The 17,884-nt window shown below is 46.1% G+C and overlaps 1 protein-coding gene across 2 annotated transcripts in view; it reads right to left on the reverse strand.

Annotated features, from left to right (window-relative positions):
* Positions 1 to 17,631, reverse strand: part of LOC120622002 (D(2) dopamine receptor) — a 59,790-nt gene extending 42,159 nt beyond the window's left edge. For both annotated transcript variants that reach the window (XM_039887932.1, XM_039887931.1), the window contains exon 1: positions 17,329 to 17,631. The gene's annotated coding sequence lies outside the window, so the exon portion shown is untranslated. The remainder of the gene's footprint in view (positions 1 to 17,328) is intronic.
* Between the last annotated feature and the right edge of the window lie 253 nt (positions 17,632 to 17,884).

Below are 17,884 nucleotides of genomic sequence, written 5' to 3' on the forward strand. Positions count from 1 at the left end.
TACTGTGCATAGCACTGTGGATTACGTTTACATATTTAAAAGCAGTCTCCAATTACCCAAGTTCTAAATTTTTGGAATATACACATTCCTTCATTCATACATTCGCTCTACAAATGTTCAAGGTCTACTGTGTACTAAACACCAAGAACAGGAAGATGCCCTAATTGGCTTCACATGCTGGGGACAGGGATGGAGAGGATGGGGGAAAGGAAAGAGGCAAGTCATTATAATACTGTGGCCTGCGCTGTAATGAAAGTGAAGGCGATAAGCTTAGTATGTGGGAGAACTTCATCTGGCTCAGGGACGGCATGAAGGCATTGAGTCAGACAGACCCGGGCTCAAATACCAGCTTCGGTTCTTACCACTTGTAAGGTCTGAGTACATTTACCTAATATCTCTGAGCCTCAGTTTCCTCATCTGTAAAATGGGTATAGTAATTCCTATCTTTTATTGCTATCACAGGTATTAAAGATGATGTATATAAAGCACATAGTATAGTATTTTAAAATAGTAGGTATTCATTTGGGTAAATCGAATACTACTATAGGCAAGAAAGCGTATGCTTGTAAAATTAACACTTTCATAGTAGATGTTTTAAAGCAACATTTGTGACTTTCAAATGTAGTTCTTGGTGAAGGGAAATAGAACAAGAGCAGATGTTGGTGGTCACAGTCTGTTCCCCCGAAAGAAACCTCATCCAACCCAACAGCATCGCCTAGAAATAGGAATCAGAGGACAAGAGATATCCCTAGACCACCCAATTAGGGTTGAACAAACTTTAATCGGCTCCCCTGAGCCCTCTTTTTGACTAGGCTTCGTGTCCGGGCCCTGTCTTGGATCTGCCCAGCTTGGTGTTAGCAAGAACCTCAGTGAGTTTAGAGAGTATCCCCACCCTTGGTTCCTGATCGCAGGGGCCTGCCTTCAGCAAGAATCCTTTGCGGTCCACTTAGCAAGAATCTTCTTGCTCTTGATGTCTCCTCTTAATAATCTTCCATCCACTGACCCCCCTGGTTCTGCTCATTGGTTACAAATCCTTGGCCGTCTCTGTATATCGGAAGTTGAGGCAGATCTCTCTCTCCTATTGCAATAGTCTCAACACCTATCGCAAAAATCCTGAATAAGCTTCCTTTACTGTTTGTTTTAATAAATGGCAGAATAATTTTTTCTTTAACAGAGTGATGGTACTGAGACTGGAACCCAAGTATCTTGACTCTAGACCCCCATAAAGGCAGACGTGGGTTTCGTTTGCATAGAAAAGAAGCCTAGCAAATTAGCAGAGCATCAAATCTCCCAGAAACTGGGCATTGGATTCCCAGGAGCAGTGCCATGGTCTGGCAGAAATACCCTGGATTCTGGCTCTGTGTTTTATTTCTTCACTTTTTGTGTTCATTGTATTAGGTTTTCCTGGGTCTCTGTGTCTTGGGGGCTGAAACTCAGAGGTTATTTTTTAAAACACCATCAAATTGACCATCTTCAGATAAGTAGATCATTTTGGCCATTATTATAGTTCATCCAGCCAGACTCTCCCAAGGCCCAAGCAGCCAGCACTGTTTGCTGAGAGGCCTGCTTTCACGGAGCTGACACTGGTACTTCCTGCCCCCTCCAGGCTGCCCTCAGCCGCATAGAGCATGTGAGCTGTCACAGGCAGACACTTGAGTGGGAGGAAAGAGGTCCACTGTCTGATGAAACAGGACGGGGAGGAGAGGACTGCAGAAATACCCAGCTGGGTGGATTTCCCTGGGCCACAGAAAACCTGAGTTCTGCCCTGAGCCAGTCTGTCCACGACTCCCACCTAAGAAGATCTCGAGCTGCCAGCTTCCAAAACCCCCCTGAGGGCAGAGACTCCAATTGCTGCTCAAGAGCTCCTGGCTCCTTTTCTGGCCCAAAGGATGTTCAGGAACCTTTAGCCCTGCATCTTCTTGCTGCCAGTCTTTGGTGGGGGCACCATCCCTGGCCTGTTGGAGCTTCACTGCTCAGAAGAGGCACGTGGACATTGCTAGCCACATGTGCTCCTATCCTTGCCCTTTTCCTCCTCTCCCCTGATCAGGACCATGGACTCCAGGAGCTATGACATTACCATGGAAACAGAGTGGGAAGATGCTGTGGAGGGCAGGTAACTGCCCAGGGATGAAGAGATAGAAGCCAGAGAGGCTGGGATGCCTGGCACTCTGGGTGTTCAGGAAGCTGGTGCAGGCCCCAAGCCGAGCCCCAGATTGAGCTTCAAAAGCCTCAAGTCCCAAATCTGGGCTGAGAACAGCTCCTTGGAAATCCTTTGTACCTCCTTCTCTGATATCCCCTTAACCTATCACAGTGAGAAGATTTGCTTTTCTCTCTAGGCTAACTTAAGTCATTAACATATAATTACTGAGTACCCACTGTGGACCAGGTCATTACAGACCAGCATTTACATTAGAAAGCTCAGGAGGGCAGGCTCTCACAACCTAGCCCCACTGAGAGACGCTAGAGGCAGCTCCAAATGTTGCCACATTGGCTGCTATGGCAGGACCACAGGAAGGTGATCTGTAGGGCTACAGGTTCCTCATTTGCAGGCATGTGATCCATGCCCAAGGGCCCAGAAAGCTCCCAGTACCATCAGCATCTCTTATATTCTTGAGGAGTGGTCAGCTGGGCAACATTAATGATGGGGCTCCCTTGGGGTCTATGGTTTATGACAGAGCTGGTCCCTGCTAGCCTCTATGAGACCCTAGTTCTTCTCCGTTTCTACAGGGAGACCCCACACCTCCTTCCCTTCACCCCCAGCAAAGCAGAACTCAGAGGCAGGAGTCAGGAAGCCTTCCTCATCCTAACTTTATCCCCCACTGCATCAGGGGACAGTAGTAAAGTGACTTCTGGGGACACACTCTGTACAAGGTCAAGCCCTGTCCAGAGGCAGGGGTTGTCACTCTTCCCTGGTGGAGACCAGGAATCCTCACAGAAGACTGGAGAATAAGAGAGAAGAACATTGCTGTGTGTGAGGTATATTGAGAGTCAAAAACAGATTTCAGTCCTGACTCTGCCTCTTGCCTACCCCCCGCCCCCCACCCCACCCAACACCGGAGACTTCGGATAATTCTCTTGGCCTACTAGAGCCTCAGCATTCTCATCTGTGAAATGAGAGCATGGACTGAGGATCTGGCACATAGGAGACATTTAATAAATGCTCACAGAATGAATGTTGAGTGGACATCTCCAAATTCCTGAGTTCATCACAACTATATAAGACACTTTATATTCACACCCAGTCTCTATCCTCACTGGGCCTGAGTCCAAGTGCTGCAGGAATCCAGGTTCCCACAAGCCCCCCCTTTCTGGAACACTCAAGGAACCCCCTTCCTTCCCCTTTTTTTCTCCAAACTCCCTTTACCTTCCCTCTTACTAACCATGTTGCCAGCAGGTCAGCGAATCCCCTTTAATCCCAAACTCCTAATCATACTAACTGCTTTTTTTTCTTGTCCTTATTTACCTTCTAACTCAGGAGATGAGGCTTCAATTAGATAAGCAGGCAGTTGTTCCAAGAACAGGTGACCAGGAGGGAAGTGGTCTTACCCTAAAAGAGGCAAAAGACGTCTACAGGGACCAGGAGCCAGCAAGGCAGGAAGCTCCCTGTAGTGGGTTGAACAGTGGCATCCTCCCCACACACCCAAATTCATGTCCACCCAGACCCTCAGAATGTGACCTTATTTGGAAATAGGGTCTTTGCAGATGTAATTAGTTAAAGATTGAGATGGGATCATACTGGGTTAGGGTGAGCCCTAAATCCAACAGCTGGTATCCTTACAAGAAGAAATAGAAACACAGGGAGACAAAGACTATGTGAAGATAGAGGCAGCTTGGGGTTATATTGCTGCAAGCCAAGGAACACCAGGAGCGTAAGTTGGAAGAGAAAGCGAAGAGTCTAGAGCCTTTGGAGAAAGCACCTTGATTTCAGGTTTCTAGCCTCCAGAACTGAGAAAGAGTAAGTTACTGTTTTTTGAAGCCATGGGGTTTATGGTACTTTGTTACTGCTGCCCTAGGGAACTGATACATTCGTCAAACTCACATTGCCCTGCAATGTTTAAGGTGCACAACTAACTGTGAGCTCTGCAGAGATCTGCCCGCCTTCCTTTCTCCCTCTGGAGACCTTCTCGACGCCCTGGGGCTCAAGGAATCCACACGGTTTTTCAGCTATTCTGCTCCACGTGCTTTTCCTATTACATTTAGTCGCCAAGCAAAAGTGCCTAGAAGGGAAGACAATGGATGTTTGGGCTGATGGCAGTTCCTTCAGGATGGTGGAACCCAGATCCATCAGGATATGATGTATCCGCTTTTGAGCAAATCTCGGCCTGCTCTGCAAGAGGACAGTATTCATTCATTCGTTCATTCACTCATGCAGCAATTATTTATTTACTGCCTACTACCTGCAAAGCACGTGCTCAGTGTAGGGCAGGGAAACTATCCCCTTCTCTTGTCCCCTCCTGGCTGCGCCATGCTCAGATCTGACTGATCACAAAGGAGTTATCAGTTTACCTTATTATGTTATTATTAGTAACAATAAGGTAGCACTCTAAGGGCTTCTGCATGTCATTTGCTATACTGAGCACTAAATTACCTATCTATAATCTGTTTCTCTGTGAGATATAGGAATGTTAATAGCTCTGCAGCCCCCTCACTCAAATCTGTGAGCCCCTCAAAGTATATAAGTACCAACCTGGTCCTACTTTACATTACACTAATCTTTATTCCCCAGGCAATAGAGTAGAGCTGAGTAATAAAGGTCACCAAATCAGCAATTTTGGACCTAGAATGGGAAGAAAGAACAAGAGGAAAATTTTTGGAGCTGGTTAAATTGGGGAAACTTTTGGTAAGGCTATCTGAGGCTAAGCAGTATGGCGAACACCATTTCTGGCTATCAGGCACAGTGCAGGGCACTGGTTTGCTATGGTGGCCTAGCGTCTGGGTCTGATCCTACTAAGCAGCCTTAAGATTCTATATGCATTGCTTACCTCTCTGGGCTCTATTTTCTCATCTATATGTGCAGAGTTAGTCTAGATCCTGAAAGTTCTTTATAGCAGGGGTCCCCAACACCCTGGTACCATCCGTGGCCTCTGCGGAACTGGGCCTCACAGCAGATGAGCAGCAGGCAAATGAGCAAAGCTTCATCTGTATTTGCAGCCGCTCCCCAGCGCTAGCATCACCACCTCAGCTCCACCTCAGATCATCAGGCATTAGCTTCTTATAGGAGCACCGGTCTTTGGTGCCAAAAAGGTTGGGGACTGCTGCTCTAAAGCCTTGACATGCTGGGTTCTCTCCAGTCTAAATCACCTGCAGGAGGAACTTTTTAGCCTGCCTTAATAAGTGGGATTTCAAGAATAAACAGAAGATACTGTATCCTCCTTTCTTATTATTGTGTGTATGGGATGAGAAAGAGGGGGGATGTTCCTTGATCACAGTTCCACTGCATACAGTATAGTCGGCTGGTACCTAAGGACTCCATTCCCACATTCAAGGGATTGACCATCTAGTGGGGAAACAGGCCAGTAAACAGGTAATTATAATATGATATGATAAATCTTACACTTCATGCTATGGAAATACAGAGGAGGGGTCCCCAGCCCAGGCTGGTGAGACAGTGTAGAGGGGGAATCAGGGAAAGCTCCCTGGAAGAGGTGGTGCCTGTGCTCAATTTGAAAGGCTGGCTAGGAGTTAGCCTTTAAAATCAAAGGCTGGAGAATTCAGGCAGAGAAACCAACATATTCAAAGGTTGGATATGGTACAGTAAATGCAGAGGAACAACAAATGTGAACAGATACATTTTCTTTCCTCTTCCTGTAACCTCTACTCCTCACATCTCTCTCATCCACATCTTCACACCCACTTGACACCCTCTTTTCTCCTTTCTTTTCCTCTCTCTCTTTCATTCTCTGTAGATAGGGAGAGGAATGCCATCTAGTGAGTTCATGAGCTAGCGAGGGAGCAGAAGAGAAAACCAGTGTGATGAGATCTGGAAGGGAGCTGTGTCACAGTAGTGGGTTCCTCACTTCCCAGCCTCAGTTCAGGGCACTATCTTCTCTGCAGCCTGTCTAGGAGACTCATCCTTACATACCTATGTCTCACTACTACTTGCTCTACCCTCTCATAAAGGCCTTGCTCTTTTGAGGTGCATGACATCCATCTACGTCCCCCTGACCCTCTCCATCACGATAATCCACAGATTCCTAGTCACTTCCCCTCCTTCACTGAAAACTTTGGTACCTGCTTTACTGTCCTCCACCCTAACCCAAGTCCTGCCATTGATTAGGGTGGAATCAGCTTCCAACACTTTGGCCTTTCAATTCCTGACCCTGTCATTTCCAAGTATCCTCCACTTCGATCACCTATTCCCATGATTGCATTCTGGACCTTGTCGTCACCCAGTACTGCTCCTCTCTGAAATCAGAAATTCAGTCATCCCACTCTGTAATCACAATTGCCTCTGCATCCCAACTCGATCACTCAATTACTCCAAGTGCACCATTTCTCTGACCTCGTCAACACTATCAGTTTATTGATTCTAATTCTCCCCTAATAGCCACAGCCTATCTTCACTTTCCTTTCTATCTGGCTCAGATTTCTGGCCCAATATTCAGATACTTTACCAATATCTTTAATTTCCTTGTTTTATTGTCCTTAAATCATCCTTGGCTTTTCCATTCCCTTAATCCTCCATAGTTCATCAATTACCAAGTTCTGTTAAATTTTAAACAACTTTTCAAATGACTCATGTTTTTCTATCTCCACTGCCTCACTTTAGTCCAGGCCTCCAGCCTCGCTGTTCTGGACAATTAAAAACTCATCTAGCTACTCTTCTTCTAGTCTTCTTCTCTATCATTGTTTCTCCAGCAGGGCAGCCTCTGTGATTTTTTAAAAATGCAAATGAAGCCATTTGAGTTATTCTCCTGCTTAAAGCCCAACCCTTTGAAATGGCTGCTTGTTGCTCTCCTGTCCCCTTTGCAAGGCTACAGGGTTCATAGTTTGGCCCCTGACTATGCATCTGGCCTCATCTTATATGATCCTCACCTCAAACTTCCTTGAAAACTCCCTGCTCTAACCTGAGTTTGGTGAGATGAGGTGTGGTGGAAAGGGTCCTTGGGCAGAAGTAAGTTCTAATCCAGCTCTGCTCCTCTCTTGCTGAGTTCTTCCAAGGGTAACACTCTATGAGTCAGGCCCACCTTGTCTAATTTCCTTATTTGCAATGATATCTTTTTTCCCTCCAGAATAGAAAAGATAAAATTTGGGAAGAATCCTGTGGACATGTCTATGCTTCTTAATAATTATAATAAAAATAATGGTAGTGAATGTTTATTGAGAGCTTTCCATGTGTCAGGTACTGGCTAAACACTTTAGATGCATAATTCATTCACTTCTCACAAAACCCTATGAAGTAAATCATGGTTATTCCTAGTTTATAGAGGAAAAAAACTGAATCTGAAAGGAGTTAGAGTAACTTGTTTGAGGTCACATAGCTGGTTACTGATAGAGTATAGACCTGAACTTACATCAGTCTGGCTTCCAAGTTCATCCTCTGAATCATTTTGTTATACTGAATAGCTAGCTGGGCGAGGGGCAGGTATCCCATTTTTTTGAAGTAATCTTGGGAAAGATAGGTTCAAACTGCTATTGCTTTTGAAGGATCTCAGGTAAATGATACTTGTCTACGCCTTTTTAAGGATCAGCCCAGTTCCCCAAACTTTAAATCCCAGTTTCAAAACAAACCACCCAGAGCTCCAAAGACAACCCTAAACAATTGCTCCACCTCGTTTGTCTTCAGGTCCTCAAGCTGACTTAGACACACATCTGCATCTGTTTTCTTGACAGCTCTCCCAATACCTTCTTCTCTATGTATATGTCTGATGGAAGCAGACTCCAACTATTCAATACCCCCTTACTTCCATGCCCCACAAAAACTGAAGAATTACAATGTAGGCGACCAGAGAGTGTAATTGAGGATGAGAAAGAAAGTATACAGCATCTTGCTGACCTACTTGACCTGTGGAGGATGCCCCAGACACTTCTGGATACTCTTGTTGGGTTTCAAGTGTAACCATTGGGAAGTAAGCCATCACTCACCTACTCACTTACCCTCCCACTCACTCAACCACTTACTCAACAATTTAAGTGGCTACCAAGTGCTTAGCATCATTTTAGGTTCTAATTGTATGAGATAGATTGTTTATATTGAGGAGCTTGCAATCTAGTAAGGAAGATAGATGTGCACAATTGAAAGATTAGCATTAAGCATTAAAATGGCAATATAAGAAAAAGGCACAAGAGTTGTCATAAAACAGTAACTCCAGTACTTCCTTCCTAGCTCTGTGAACCTGAGCAGGTTTCATTTAAATTCTCTGAGCCTTAGTGGCCACATCTGCAAAATAGGGATTGTAATAGTTACCGCAATAGGTTGTTGTGAGGATAAATAGGTATAGAGTGTGTGAAAGAGATTCAAATGAAAGAGATTACTATTGCCTCGTGGGTCTTGAAAATTAAATACACCACATTCATAGTATTATTACTATTGTTCCATAGGGAATAAGAGTTATTAAAAATGCTTTAAAATGCAAGCAGGCTAGATAATTTCCCTCACCCCACAGCCTTGAATGTGTTTCCCTCTAACATCTCTGCATAGCTCGCTCTCCCACATCCTTTAAAAGTCTTTTCTCAAATACCACTTTCTCAGTGTGGTCCATCCTGCCCATCCTATTTAACAATGCAAACTCCCTCTCTTTCCATCCCCTCAGCACTCCACATCATCTAACTCTAATAGATTTTTGCCCCAAGTACTTATTGCCTATTAATATACTCAGTAATTCACTTTTTATATTTATTGTTTACCATTTTTCTCCTCCCCCTAGAATGTAAGTTCCAGGAGAAAAGGGATCTTTGTTTTGTTCACTGATGCATTTCTGACTAAGATGTGTGCCTACAAGGTGTTCAATAATACTTGTTCAATGAAAGAATTAAAAGCAAAATGCATACTGAATGGCTACCTCACCAGAAGACATCCAGGGAAGAGTAAATACAGGAAGGAAGAATACAGAAATCAATCGGGAAAAAGAATGGCTGAGACTCTCACCACAGTGTGGAAAATATGGGCACTTTCAAACATCAGACTAACAAAAACAGGGTACCCCTCGAAGCTCACAGAGGCAGTTTTAGTCTGGTAAGAAGAATCCATCTTTATACATAGATAGTGAACATATTCCATGGCATTTTGGAAGATGAGTTTGAATAACTTCATGGAGAATAATTTCGGAGTATTTATTAGTTACCTACTGTTGCATAATAAGTAACTCCCAAAACCTACCAACTTAAAACAATAAAATTTTATTATCTCACAATTTCTGTGGGTCATAAATTCATGCAGCTCAGTTGGGTGGTTCTGGCTCAGGGTCTCTCAAAAGATTGTAGTTAAGGCCTTAGCAGTGACCACAGTCATTTGAAGGCTTGTCCAGGGAGAACAGATTTGCTTCCAAGATGGTTCGTTCACATGACTGTTGGCGGAAGCCCTCCAGTTACTTGCCATGAAGTCCTTTCTATGGGGCTGTTTGAGTGTCCTCATGACATGGCAGCTGGGTTTCTCAAGAATGAGTGACCCAAGAAAGAATAAGGTAGACGTCATTATATCTTCTATGATCTATCCTCAGAAGTCACAATCTGTCATTTAGGCATTATGTTATTGGTACACAGGTCATCTCTATTTAATGTTAGCAGATTATTACACAAGGATACGCATACCAGGAGGCAGTGAGTACTGAGTGCCATCTTGGAGGCTGGCTACCACGGAATGTAACTAAAGAAAGATCCAGAATGCGTGTGGGGGCAATGTGGATCTATGGAAAGCAGTCAACCCCTCCCACCACCTTTCTCTAGCTCACCAGAGAAGACGGGCCAAAGGGCAGATTTTTTTTTACCATTACTCACCCTGAGTGATCTAGCCCTTCAGCTATACATATTGTTCATCGAAAGATGGGTTTGGAAATATCTTTGTTTCTTAGGCGAGGAGGCTGACATCCTCTGTTTGGGACCTTGGATGCTAGTTTCTGCTTGTCAATACACTTCTCTTGTTGACCTTGCCATAAACGAATGTAAGAGCTGAAGGAGCTCAGAGCCCAAGAAAGGATTGACCACGTGACCTGAGGAAGGTGACCAGGGAACAGAACATCTGCCATACCCTCGGAAATCTCCTACCTTCACTGAACAGTAAGCTTTTTGATTGGCCAGTAGTAGATGCATCAATTCAGAAAGAGTCCTCCCCAAGGAAGGATTCACAAAAAAAGAAAAAAGCCAAAGAGAGGGAGTAGCTTTCAGGGTAGGAGAGTCCTAGAAGCTATTGTGTTATATGCCTTTTTCAGGCAAAACCATATTTCATCTAAAAAATGGGTGGCACTCGCTCCTGCCATTAATGACCCCAAAAGATGGAGAACATGTATTTCTGCCAGCTCTAGGCGTCTTCTCAATGTGAGGTTCTTTGGCCCTCTCAACTGGGGTAGAAAAAAGATGTCTCCCTATCCTGTGTACCAGTACGTTCTCTTTATTTTTCATTTTTAATAAAAAGAGGCCTGTGGCAGAGTGCATCAAGCCATGTGATGATGCAAATCAAGAAGGCCCCAACCATGAGGAAAAAAATGAAAAACCCAGGAAGCCAGGAAGAAAAATGAGGCTGTGCAGAGCCATCACCATGAAGACTGATGCTTCTTCCTGGCTTGTGTGTGGTATGATCGAATTCAGCTGAACCTAATTCAAAGGGATGACAAGCAACCCAAATGCCTCTCGCTCAGGATGAGTAAGAGCTTCTGACAGGTGAATGCCAAAGAATTGTGGTGCAGATAAGTGGGGAGCATAAAAAAGAAATGTAAGCTTGAATTTTGAAAGTTTTAGAAATGTACTTAATTTCAGAGATGTAAAATCAGATGCTGAATTAGTGCAAAAGGAAAACAGCTGAAAATGTTCCGCCTCAAGTTCCTTAATAATAACAATAACAATAATTATAGTTGACATTTATGGGGTGCTTACTTTTGCCAGGGACTCTTTCAAATGTCTTTTATCTATTGCCTTAATTAATCACTACAACCCAATGAGGTGGTATTAACATCCCCACTTATAGACGAGAGGCCCAAGATGATAGAGGTTAACCAATTTGCTTAAGGTAACACAGCTAGTAAGTATTAAAGTTGGGATTCAAATTCAGGCATCTAACTCCTGAGCCCACAGATTTAACTATCATTCTCTGTCGTTTTTAAAGAGTTTAAATAAGGAACCAGATGCCGGTAAATGTCATTCTTAAAACTCATGGTGAAGTTCAACAACACAGGCTAGAAGTCTAGCTTATTAGGAAATGAATACCACTAGCTAGTGATTTTAGTGGAGCCTATAGTGCCGTTGAACCATAGGAATTCCAACCTATTAGGCAGCATATAAACAGTTCCTTTATTTTGTGCTGGAAGAAACAGATGCTCAGGTAAAGTGCCCTGTACAGTGACAACCCTGGCCTCTACTGCCTCTATTCACCAGAAAAGCACTGATCAGCTAGTCCTTACAGAGAGCTCTGATGAGCTACTCGGGCATTTGTACAGGATCCCAGGCCATCCTATCCCTCCCATCTCTGTAAAATCATGAAGCTCAGTCTTGGAGATGTGATAAGTTTTCATCCCATGGTAATAAGAAAGCAACACCAAAGGCCTACAGGTCGGCAGAACTCTGAGTTTCATTTCTTGGACAGTTCAGTTCGCCTCAAGGAGTTGTGAGACAAGAGGTGATGCTATATGGGTTTCAGACTAGCCACCACTTTTGTCAGTCCGTACTTTATCTCCTGCCCTCCTTTCGAACTGGAAGGCTTAGTTAACCCAACCTCCTTTTTGCTCATGCCTCCCTTCCTGCCGCACCCATTGCTTGCCGAGGTTCATTCCCAGTGCATTTCATCAACGGGGCCCAGATCCTGGTACAGAACAACGCTTCTTAGATGGTCCTGAACTTAAAGAATCTAAAGAAGCTATTTCATCCATCTTTCTTCCTCTGCTGTCTCCTCATTTCTTGTATCATATGCAAAGCACACTGTCACTTCGGTATCAAAGAAAGTGCTTTCTTATCTCTATCCTCCTCCATTTCTCATTTCGTGTACCACCTGCATAGGTCAGAGAGAGCTATTGGTTTAGCATCAGTCTGGCTTTGAGTCTCACCCTGTATATTAACCCTGTGACCTTGTACAAGCCACTTATCTCTCTAAGCCTATACTTCCTGTGTAAAATGGGGATAATAATGGTGCCCATTTCATAGAGTTGTTGCAGGATCCAGAGTTGAAATAAAATAAAATAAAATAAAAAACATGTCAACACTCACATGTTCATTGTAGCATTATTTACAATAGCCAAGACATGCAAACTACCTAAGTGTCCAACAACAGATGAGTGGATAAAGAAAATGTGATACACACACATGCACACAACGCACATGTCAGGTGCTCAGCACAGTACCCTGCACAGCAAGTACATGATAAATGTTGGCTATTGTGATGATGAGACCAGCGATGCAGGGACTGGTGAGCAAGATCACTTGTCAAAAGCAGCACTTCTAAGGAAGTCTGTGAGTAAGCCACTTTCCCAGACCAAGGGTTTCTGGGGAATTGTTAGTGATGTCGCTGCCTGAGGTAACAGGAAAGAGAGGAGGCAATTATACAGCGTGTACAAAAGTAATTTCATTTCTAATGCCTTTCCCCTGCTGGGCCACTTAGAATCCAAACAATAACAACAAGGCAGGGGTGAAGGCAAGAGGGCAGTCATGTTCTGAAGGGACCCAGCAAGGAATTCATGATCTCCAGGACTCACCTTGGCTCTCAGACATCTATCTGCACGGGACTATCCTTGGGGCTGTGGATGCTGTTCTGCATTGAGTTTGGTACTGAGCTGCGCCCCCTGGAAGGCAGATCTGTCAGGCTGGCAGGGTTGGGATGGGGCTATTGGCAGAGCCCTGAGGGTTGAGTCTGCCTGCCTACACTCACCATCTTCTCTCTGGGAGAAGGCTGACATCACTCAGAGGGCTCCAGGGAAAGCCAGGGGTCCTCCTTCAGTCCCCATCCCATCACTGCAGGCAGAAAAGAATTCTCCTGTCTCTCCCTGGAAAAAGTAAAAATCTCTGCAGGTGCCATAAGATTACGACAAAATTGCCCAAACTGCACTAAGCTGATGTCTTATATGTGCTTATCTAACATTAGCCTCTTCCAAGGGCTCCCAAGAGTCTATTTCTCAGCTCCATTTCTCCCCCATACACTGCCTGCACTCTCCAAGATACCCCAGTGGACTCTAGGTCCCTGAGCTTGGGACACTGCAGCGGCACAGCCTCTCCCGTCCAAGGGAGGGAGTCCCCAGGGCCCAGTGTGTCATCTCTGACTCTTCCCTGTACCCTGGAGCCATCAGAGGCCTCTGCTCCTCACAGAGAAACATTTCCACGTCTCCCAGGGAGAGGAGGCTGTGCCCTCCTGGGGGACATCCTGGCTGCCAAGGGTGTTGATTTAACCCATTTATCAAGTTGAGGTGAAAGGAGAAAAAAGAGGGAAAATGTGTAAGCAGACCAGAAAAACAAGTTTCTCTCCTTTCTCTGGACCTGAACAGGAAAAAACCAAGGCTGAATCTTGTAGTTTTACTCCTCCACCCACATTATTGACACTATAATCAAGCTATTTTCCAAGCCTGTGCATTTAAATAATGTGAGTCTACTGTTAAAAAAAGAAGAAGAAGAAGAAGAAGAAGAAAGAAATCTTCAATTACATTGGTGGTGGGACAGGTGAGAGGCAGAGGTGTATTAATGTTGGATTCCAACACTAGAGTAATTTAAAAAGCTGGAGATAATATCAGACCACCACCCAGAATTGGTATATCAGCAACTTGCATACCCTTAGTGGCTCCATTCAGTATCCTGGAGAGCTGGAGGACTTATAATCCTAAAGCCAAATTTTGGAGTCTTTTTAGGGTCATAGGCATTCTATTTATTGGGAATAGGGAGAAGGAAATTTGCTACTGGGGTTCAGCTATATGAGAGGTCACATCCAGGGAGAGTTCATCTGAGAAGCTGAACTAAGTTGTGTCATTCCTGCTGCCTGTGGTTTCCAAGTACTTCCTAGATGCAGGATATTATCTCGCTAAGCAGGGTTCCTGGTAGGATGAAGAAGCTTTGACTGCCAAGCCAAATCCAGGTGCCCTGGAACTAGAAAGTTTACACCACTCCTTTTGGGGAGAACTTTAATAATGAAAGAGACCATCATATTTCTAGACTAAAGGAAAAGCTGCTCTCTTTAGGCTCTGGGGCATTCAGAAAATTCCAAATAATCTAAGATTTTCAAATAATCTAAGGTAACTAAGATATCCCAGGGGAAATATGATTGACTGGTCAGCCATTCTGTTATTTTCAAGACGCCAAATCTTACGTTACTGTGATCTAAAATACACAACCTGGTGCTGGGAGATATTGGAGATATGGCTTGGGGTCCTGGAATTATAATATCTCAACTTTGATTCTTCTCTCCCTTCCTGGGTGCTGAAATACCTTCATTCCTGGAGATTCATAGGCATTAAGTTCCAAGGGAGAAAGAAATGGAGGATGACAGATCAGAAAATATGAGTCACTAGAAAGGAAAGGGTTGGCTCAAGGAAGTCTCATCATCCTCTCTTCCTCCACGACACTCATTGCCCCCCACCCCTGCCCGCCCCATGCTCGCTTCACAGCCATGCTTCTTCAACACAAAATTTGACTTTCACTTACAGGGAAGATGAAGACAGCTCTTTCCAGGCTGAGTTCACATACCTTTACCCTTACAAGCGTTTACCCAGAGAACAGTGAATTCAGACCAGTCTAGCTTCAGCAGATCAATCTCAATTATATACGAGGCTATATTTTTTTCGAGACCCTGAGCTCCTTTTGTTGCCCCTGGTAAATAGGAGGAACTTAAGGATTTATCTCAAGTTCATATTCTGCTGCATCACTGCATGTTCTAGACAGAAATAATCCAACCTTGCAAGTGAAGGTGAAAGACTGACCAGCCCACCAGCATCATCACTGGCCTTTTTCACCCCTACAAGCTTCCTAGCTTACAGAGCACCAGAACCAAATCAATACAGTCAATATGACACTGCCAGCAGGGCACTAGTAGCTACCAGCCTTGAAGAACATGACATGCTACTAAGCTGAACTAATCACTCCTTGGTATTTCAGGAGCAGTTGGGTTAGCAGATCACAGCACATAAATAATGAAAGATAATAATTCCTCCAGAAGGGGAGGGTAGGAGAAACATACTGGGTTGGGCCTCAGAGGGGGGCCAGTTAGAATTTACACAAGTAAACCTGAAAGCCATGTTGGAGATTCTTAGGTCAAAAATATGTTTTAGAAAGAAGAAAAGCCCAGGAAGATCCTGGGGAAGAGGAGATTGGGATTGTAGCCAAGGGATTTAATCAGGGGGATGGCCCCTTAGTCAACAACAATCCCACACCGTAAGAATTTAATATGTATAACTGCAGAAGGCAAGTGGGTCAGTTAAAGACCTTAACTGTACTCCTTCTAGTTAAAAGAGTCTGAACTTTCATGAGGTGATTTCTTAACCCAGGATATATATGAATCACATAGAAATAATAGTTAAAATATACATTTCTGGGCCTCAGCTTGAGATTTTCATTCAGTAATTCTTCAGGGAAGAACCAAAAATATGCATTTTAACCTCATTCCCAGGTGATCCAGATTCAGGGAGTTCATTAAAACAAAAACAACCTTAAAGAAATACTACCGTAGATCTCTATAATGAATCAGAATACCCCATTTTCTAAGCACCTTTCATCCCCAGGCTGTGCAGGGAAGGTAGAAGGAACTCAGAATGTTCTTCAAGAAAACAAGGCCGGGGCTACCATGGCCCTCACTTAGCTCTAGGTCTAACCCTCTCAGACTTCTTCCCCGTCAGATGTCTGATTTCAGAGATAGCATTAAACACCACCACTACCCCACCAGATATGCCAGGAATTTTGAACCCTAAGCAGAGAAGGCAAAGACAGGGGGCTGTGGCCCAGCAAACCATTTCACTGATTCTCTTGCAATCGATCTCATTTACCATGGCCTCTCTCACTGCCCAACCTCATCCAACATCAGGAACAGAGGGAAAGATGAGAAGAATGATTTTTTTCTAGTGGTCCTAATACTGCAAGATGAATCAGAGATAAGCAGAGTATTTGCATCCAAAGGAGGGTGAATCACTGTAAATCTAGTCCCTGGGGAGGAGCAAGTATTAGCATGAAAGGTTTGTAGCCTGGTCAAAATCTAGAAGTGATTGGATCTCCAGAAGAAACTGGGAAGGGATCCACAAAGTACCTTGCACCTCAGCAACCTCAGGACGCCCCAGCACAAAAAGTAGTGGGGTGCCAGGTGGGGCAACAGTGACTCGCTCAGACAGCTTCTCTGTGGCTGAGAGCAAGCACTTGTCCCTACGGAGCTGCAATGCTGTGACTTGTGTCCATGGCGAAGCCTATTGTGTAGATGCACACACGCCCTCTTACCTCTGCTGTTCAAGAACAAGCTGCCCACCTGCAGACAGGGATGGGATGTTCTCTGGCGCTTAGAGCTGCCTCTTGTCTCCGCACATCGCCTTACTGGGGCTCATGGTCTATTCCAGAGACAGTCATCGACCGCTATTACCCCACCATCATCCTCATTCTTAAGTATAGATGCATCTGAAACCCCAGCCTCTCTCCTCGACTGAATCTCAAACGGAGAGATGGCGAAGAGCAGAAATTCAGAACCAAGGACAGCCGCACATTAGAAAGTGGAAGAGTAGAGCCAGAACCCGCCTCTCCCCCATCCTTGGCTTCTGTCCTGAGAAACTGAAAAGTCTCAGATTGCACAAAAGCAGAGTTGTCATAAACAAACCTCCCTTCGAGGCGGGGTAGGAACCTTTGGCTGAGCGCCCTGGGTCCCGGGCTCAGGTACGGTCCGGAAAGTGCCCTCCCGAGATTGCCGAGAGGCGGCCCCCTCTGCATCAGCTGCTCGACCGGCTCGCTCTCGGAGCTCCGCAGGGAGGCTGCCCCGACCCCACCCGCTTGAGCCTCGGGCTAAGGACGCCAAGAGGGAGGAAGACGGGATGGCAGTCGCTGGGTTCCGGTCGCCTCCCGGGCGAGTGACCGACGGAGAGTCCGTGGAGAGCCCTACCGCTGGCGGAGCGGCCCCAGGCAGACGGCGCTGGAGTGGCCAGGCAAACTTCTGGTCCCGGCCGCGCCTCCCTCCTCCTATCCCTGCGACCTGCCTTGGCCCCGGGCCGCCTGTCGCTCCATCCTGCTGGCCCTTACCTTCAAGCCATAGGGCGCCCGTGGGCAGAGACGGCGCGGGCTGCTCGAGGCTTCCGGCTCCCGCCGCATCCACGCGTGGCCACCCCTTCGGCAGCCGTCCCGGCCGCCGCTCTCCTCGGCGGGTCCCTGGCTCCCGGCCCCGCGGCGCGGATCAGAGCCCCGGCGGGCTGCCGCTCGGCCGTCTCCGTCCGGCGGGGAGCAGTGGACCGGCCGCGGCGGGGCGGGGCGGGGCCGGGCGCGGGGCGGGCGGGCGGCGCAGGGATGAAGCGGGGAGGCGGTGCGGTGCGCGCAGGAGGTGGCCGGCTCCGGGTCTGAGCCTGGACAGCTCCGCAGCGCGGGTGCTCGGGGAGCGCGGGAGGGTGGGGGCGGAGCCGCCCTGGCCACGGGGCGCCCCGAGACCCCGCCCCTGGGACAGGCTCCGCCCCGCCCCCCGAGGGTGAGCGGGCTCCGCGCGCTGGAGCTAGGGGGAAGCGGCAATGGGGTGGGGGTGTCTCCATCCCTGGCTTCGAGGCAGGTCAAGCGGAGGCGGGAATCGAGCGTTTGACTACCCACTGCG

Source organism: Pteropus medius, unplaced genomic scaffold, assembly GCF_902729225.1.
Source record: "Pteropus medius unplaced genomic scaffold, Ma_sr-lr_union100, whole genome shotgun sequence".
Lineage (NCBI taxonomy): Eukaryota > Metazoa > Chordata > Mammalia > Chiroptera > Pteropodidae > Pteropus > Pteropus medius.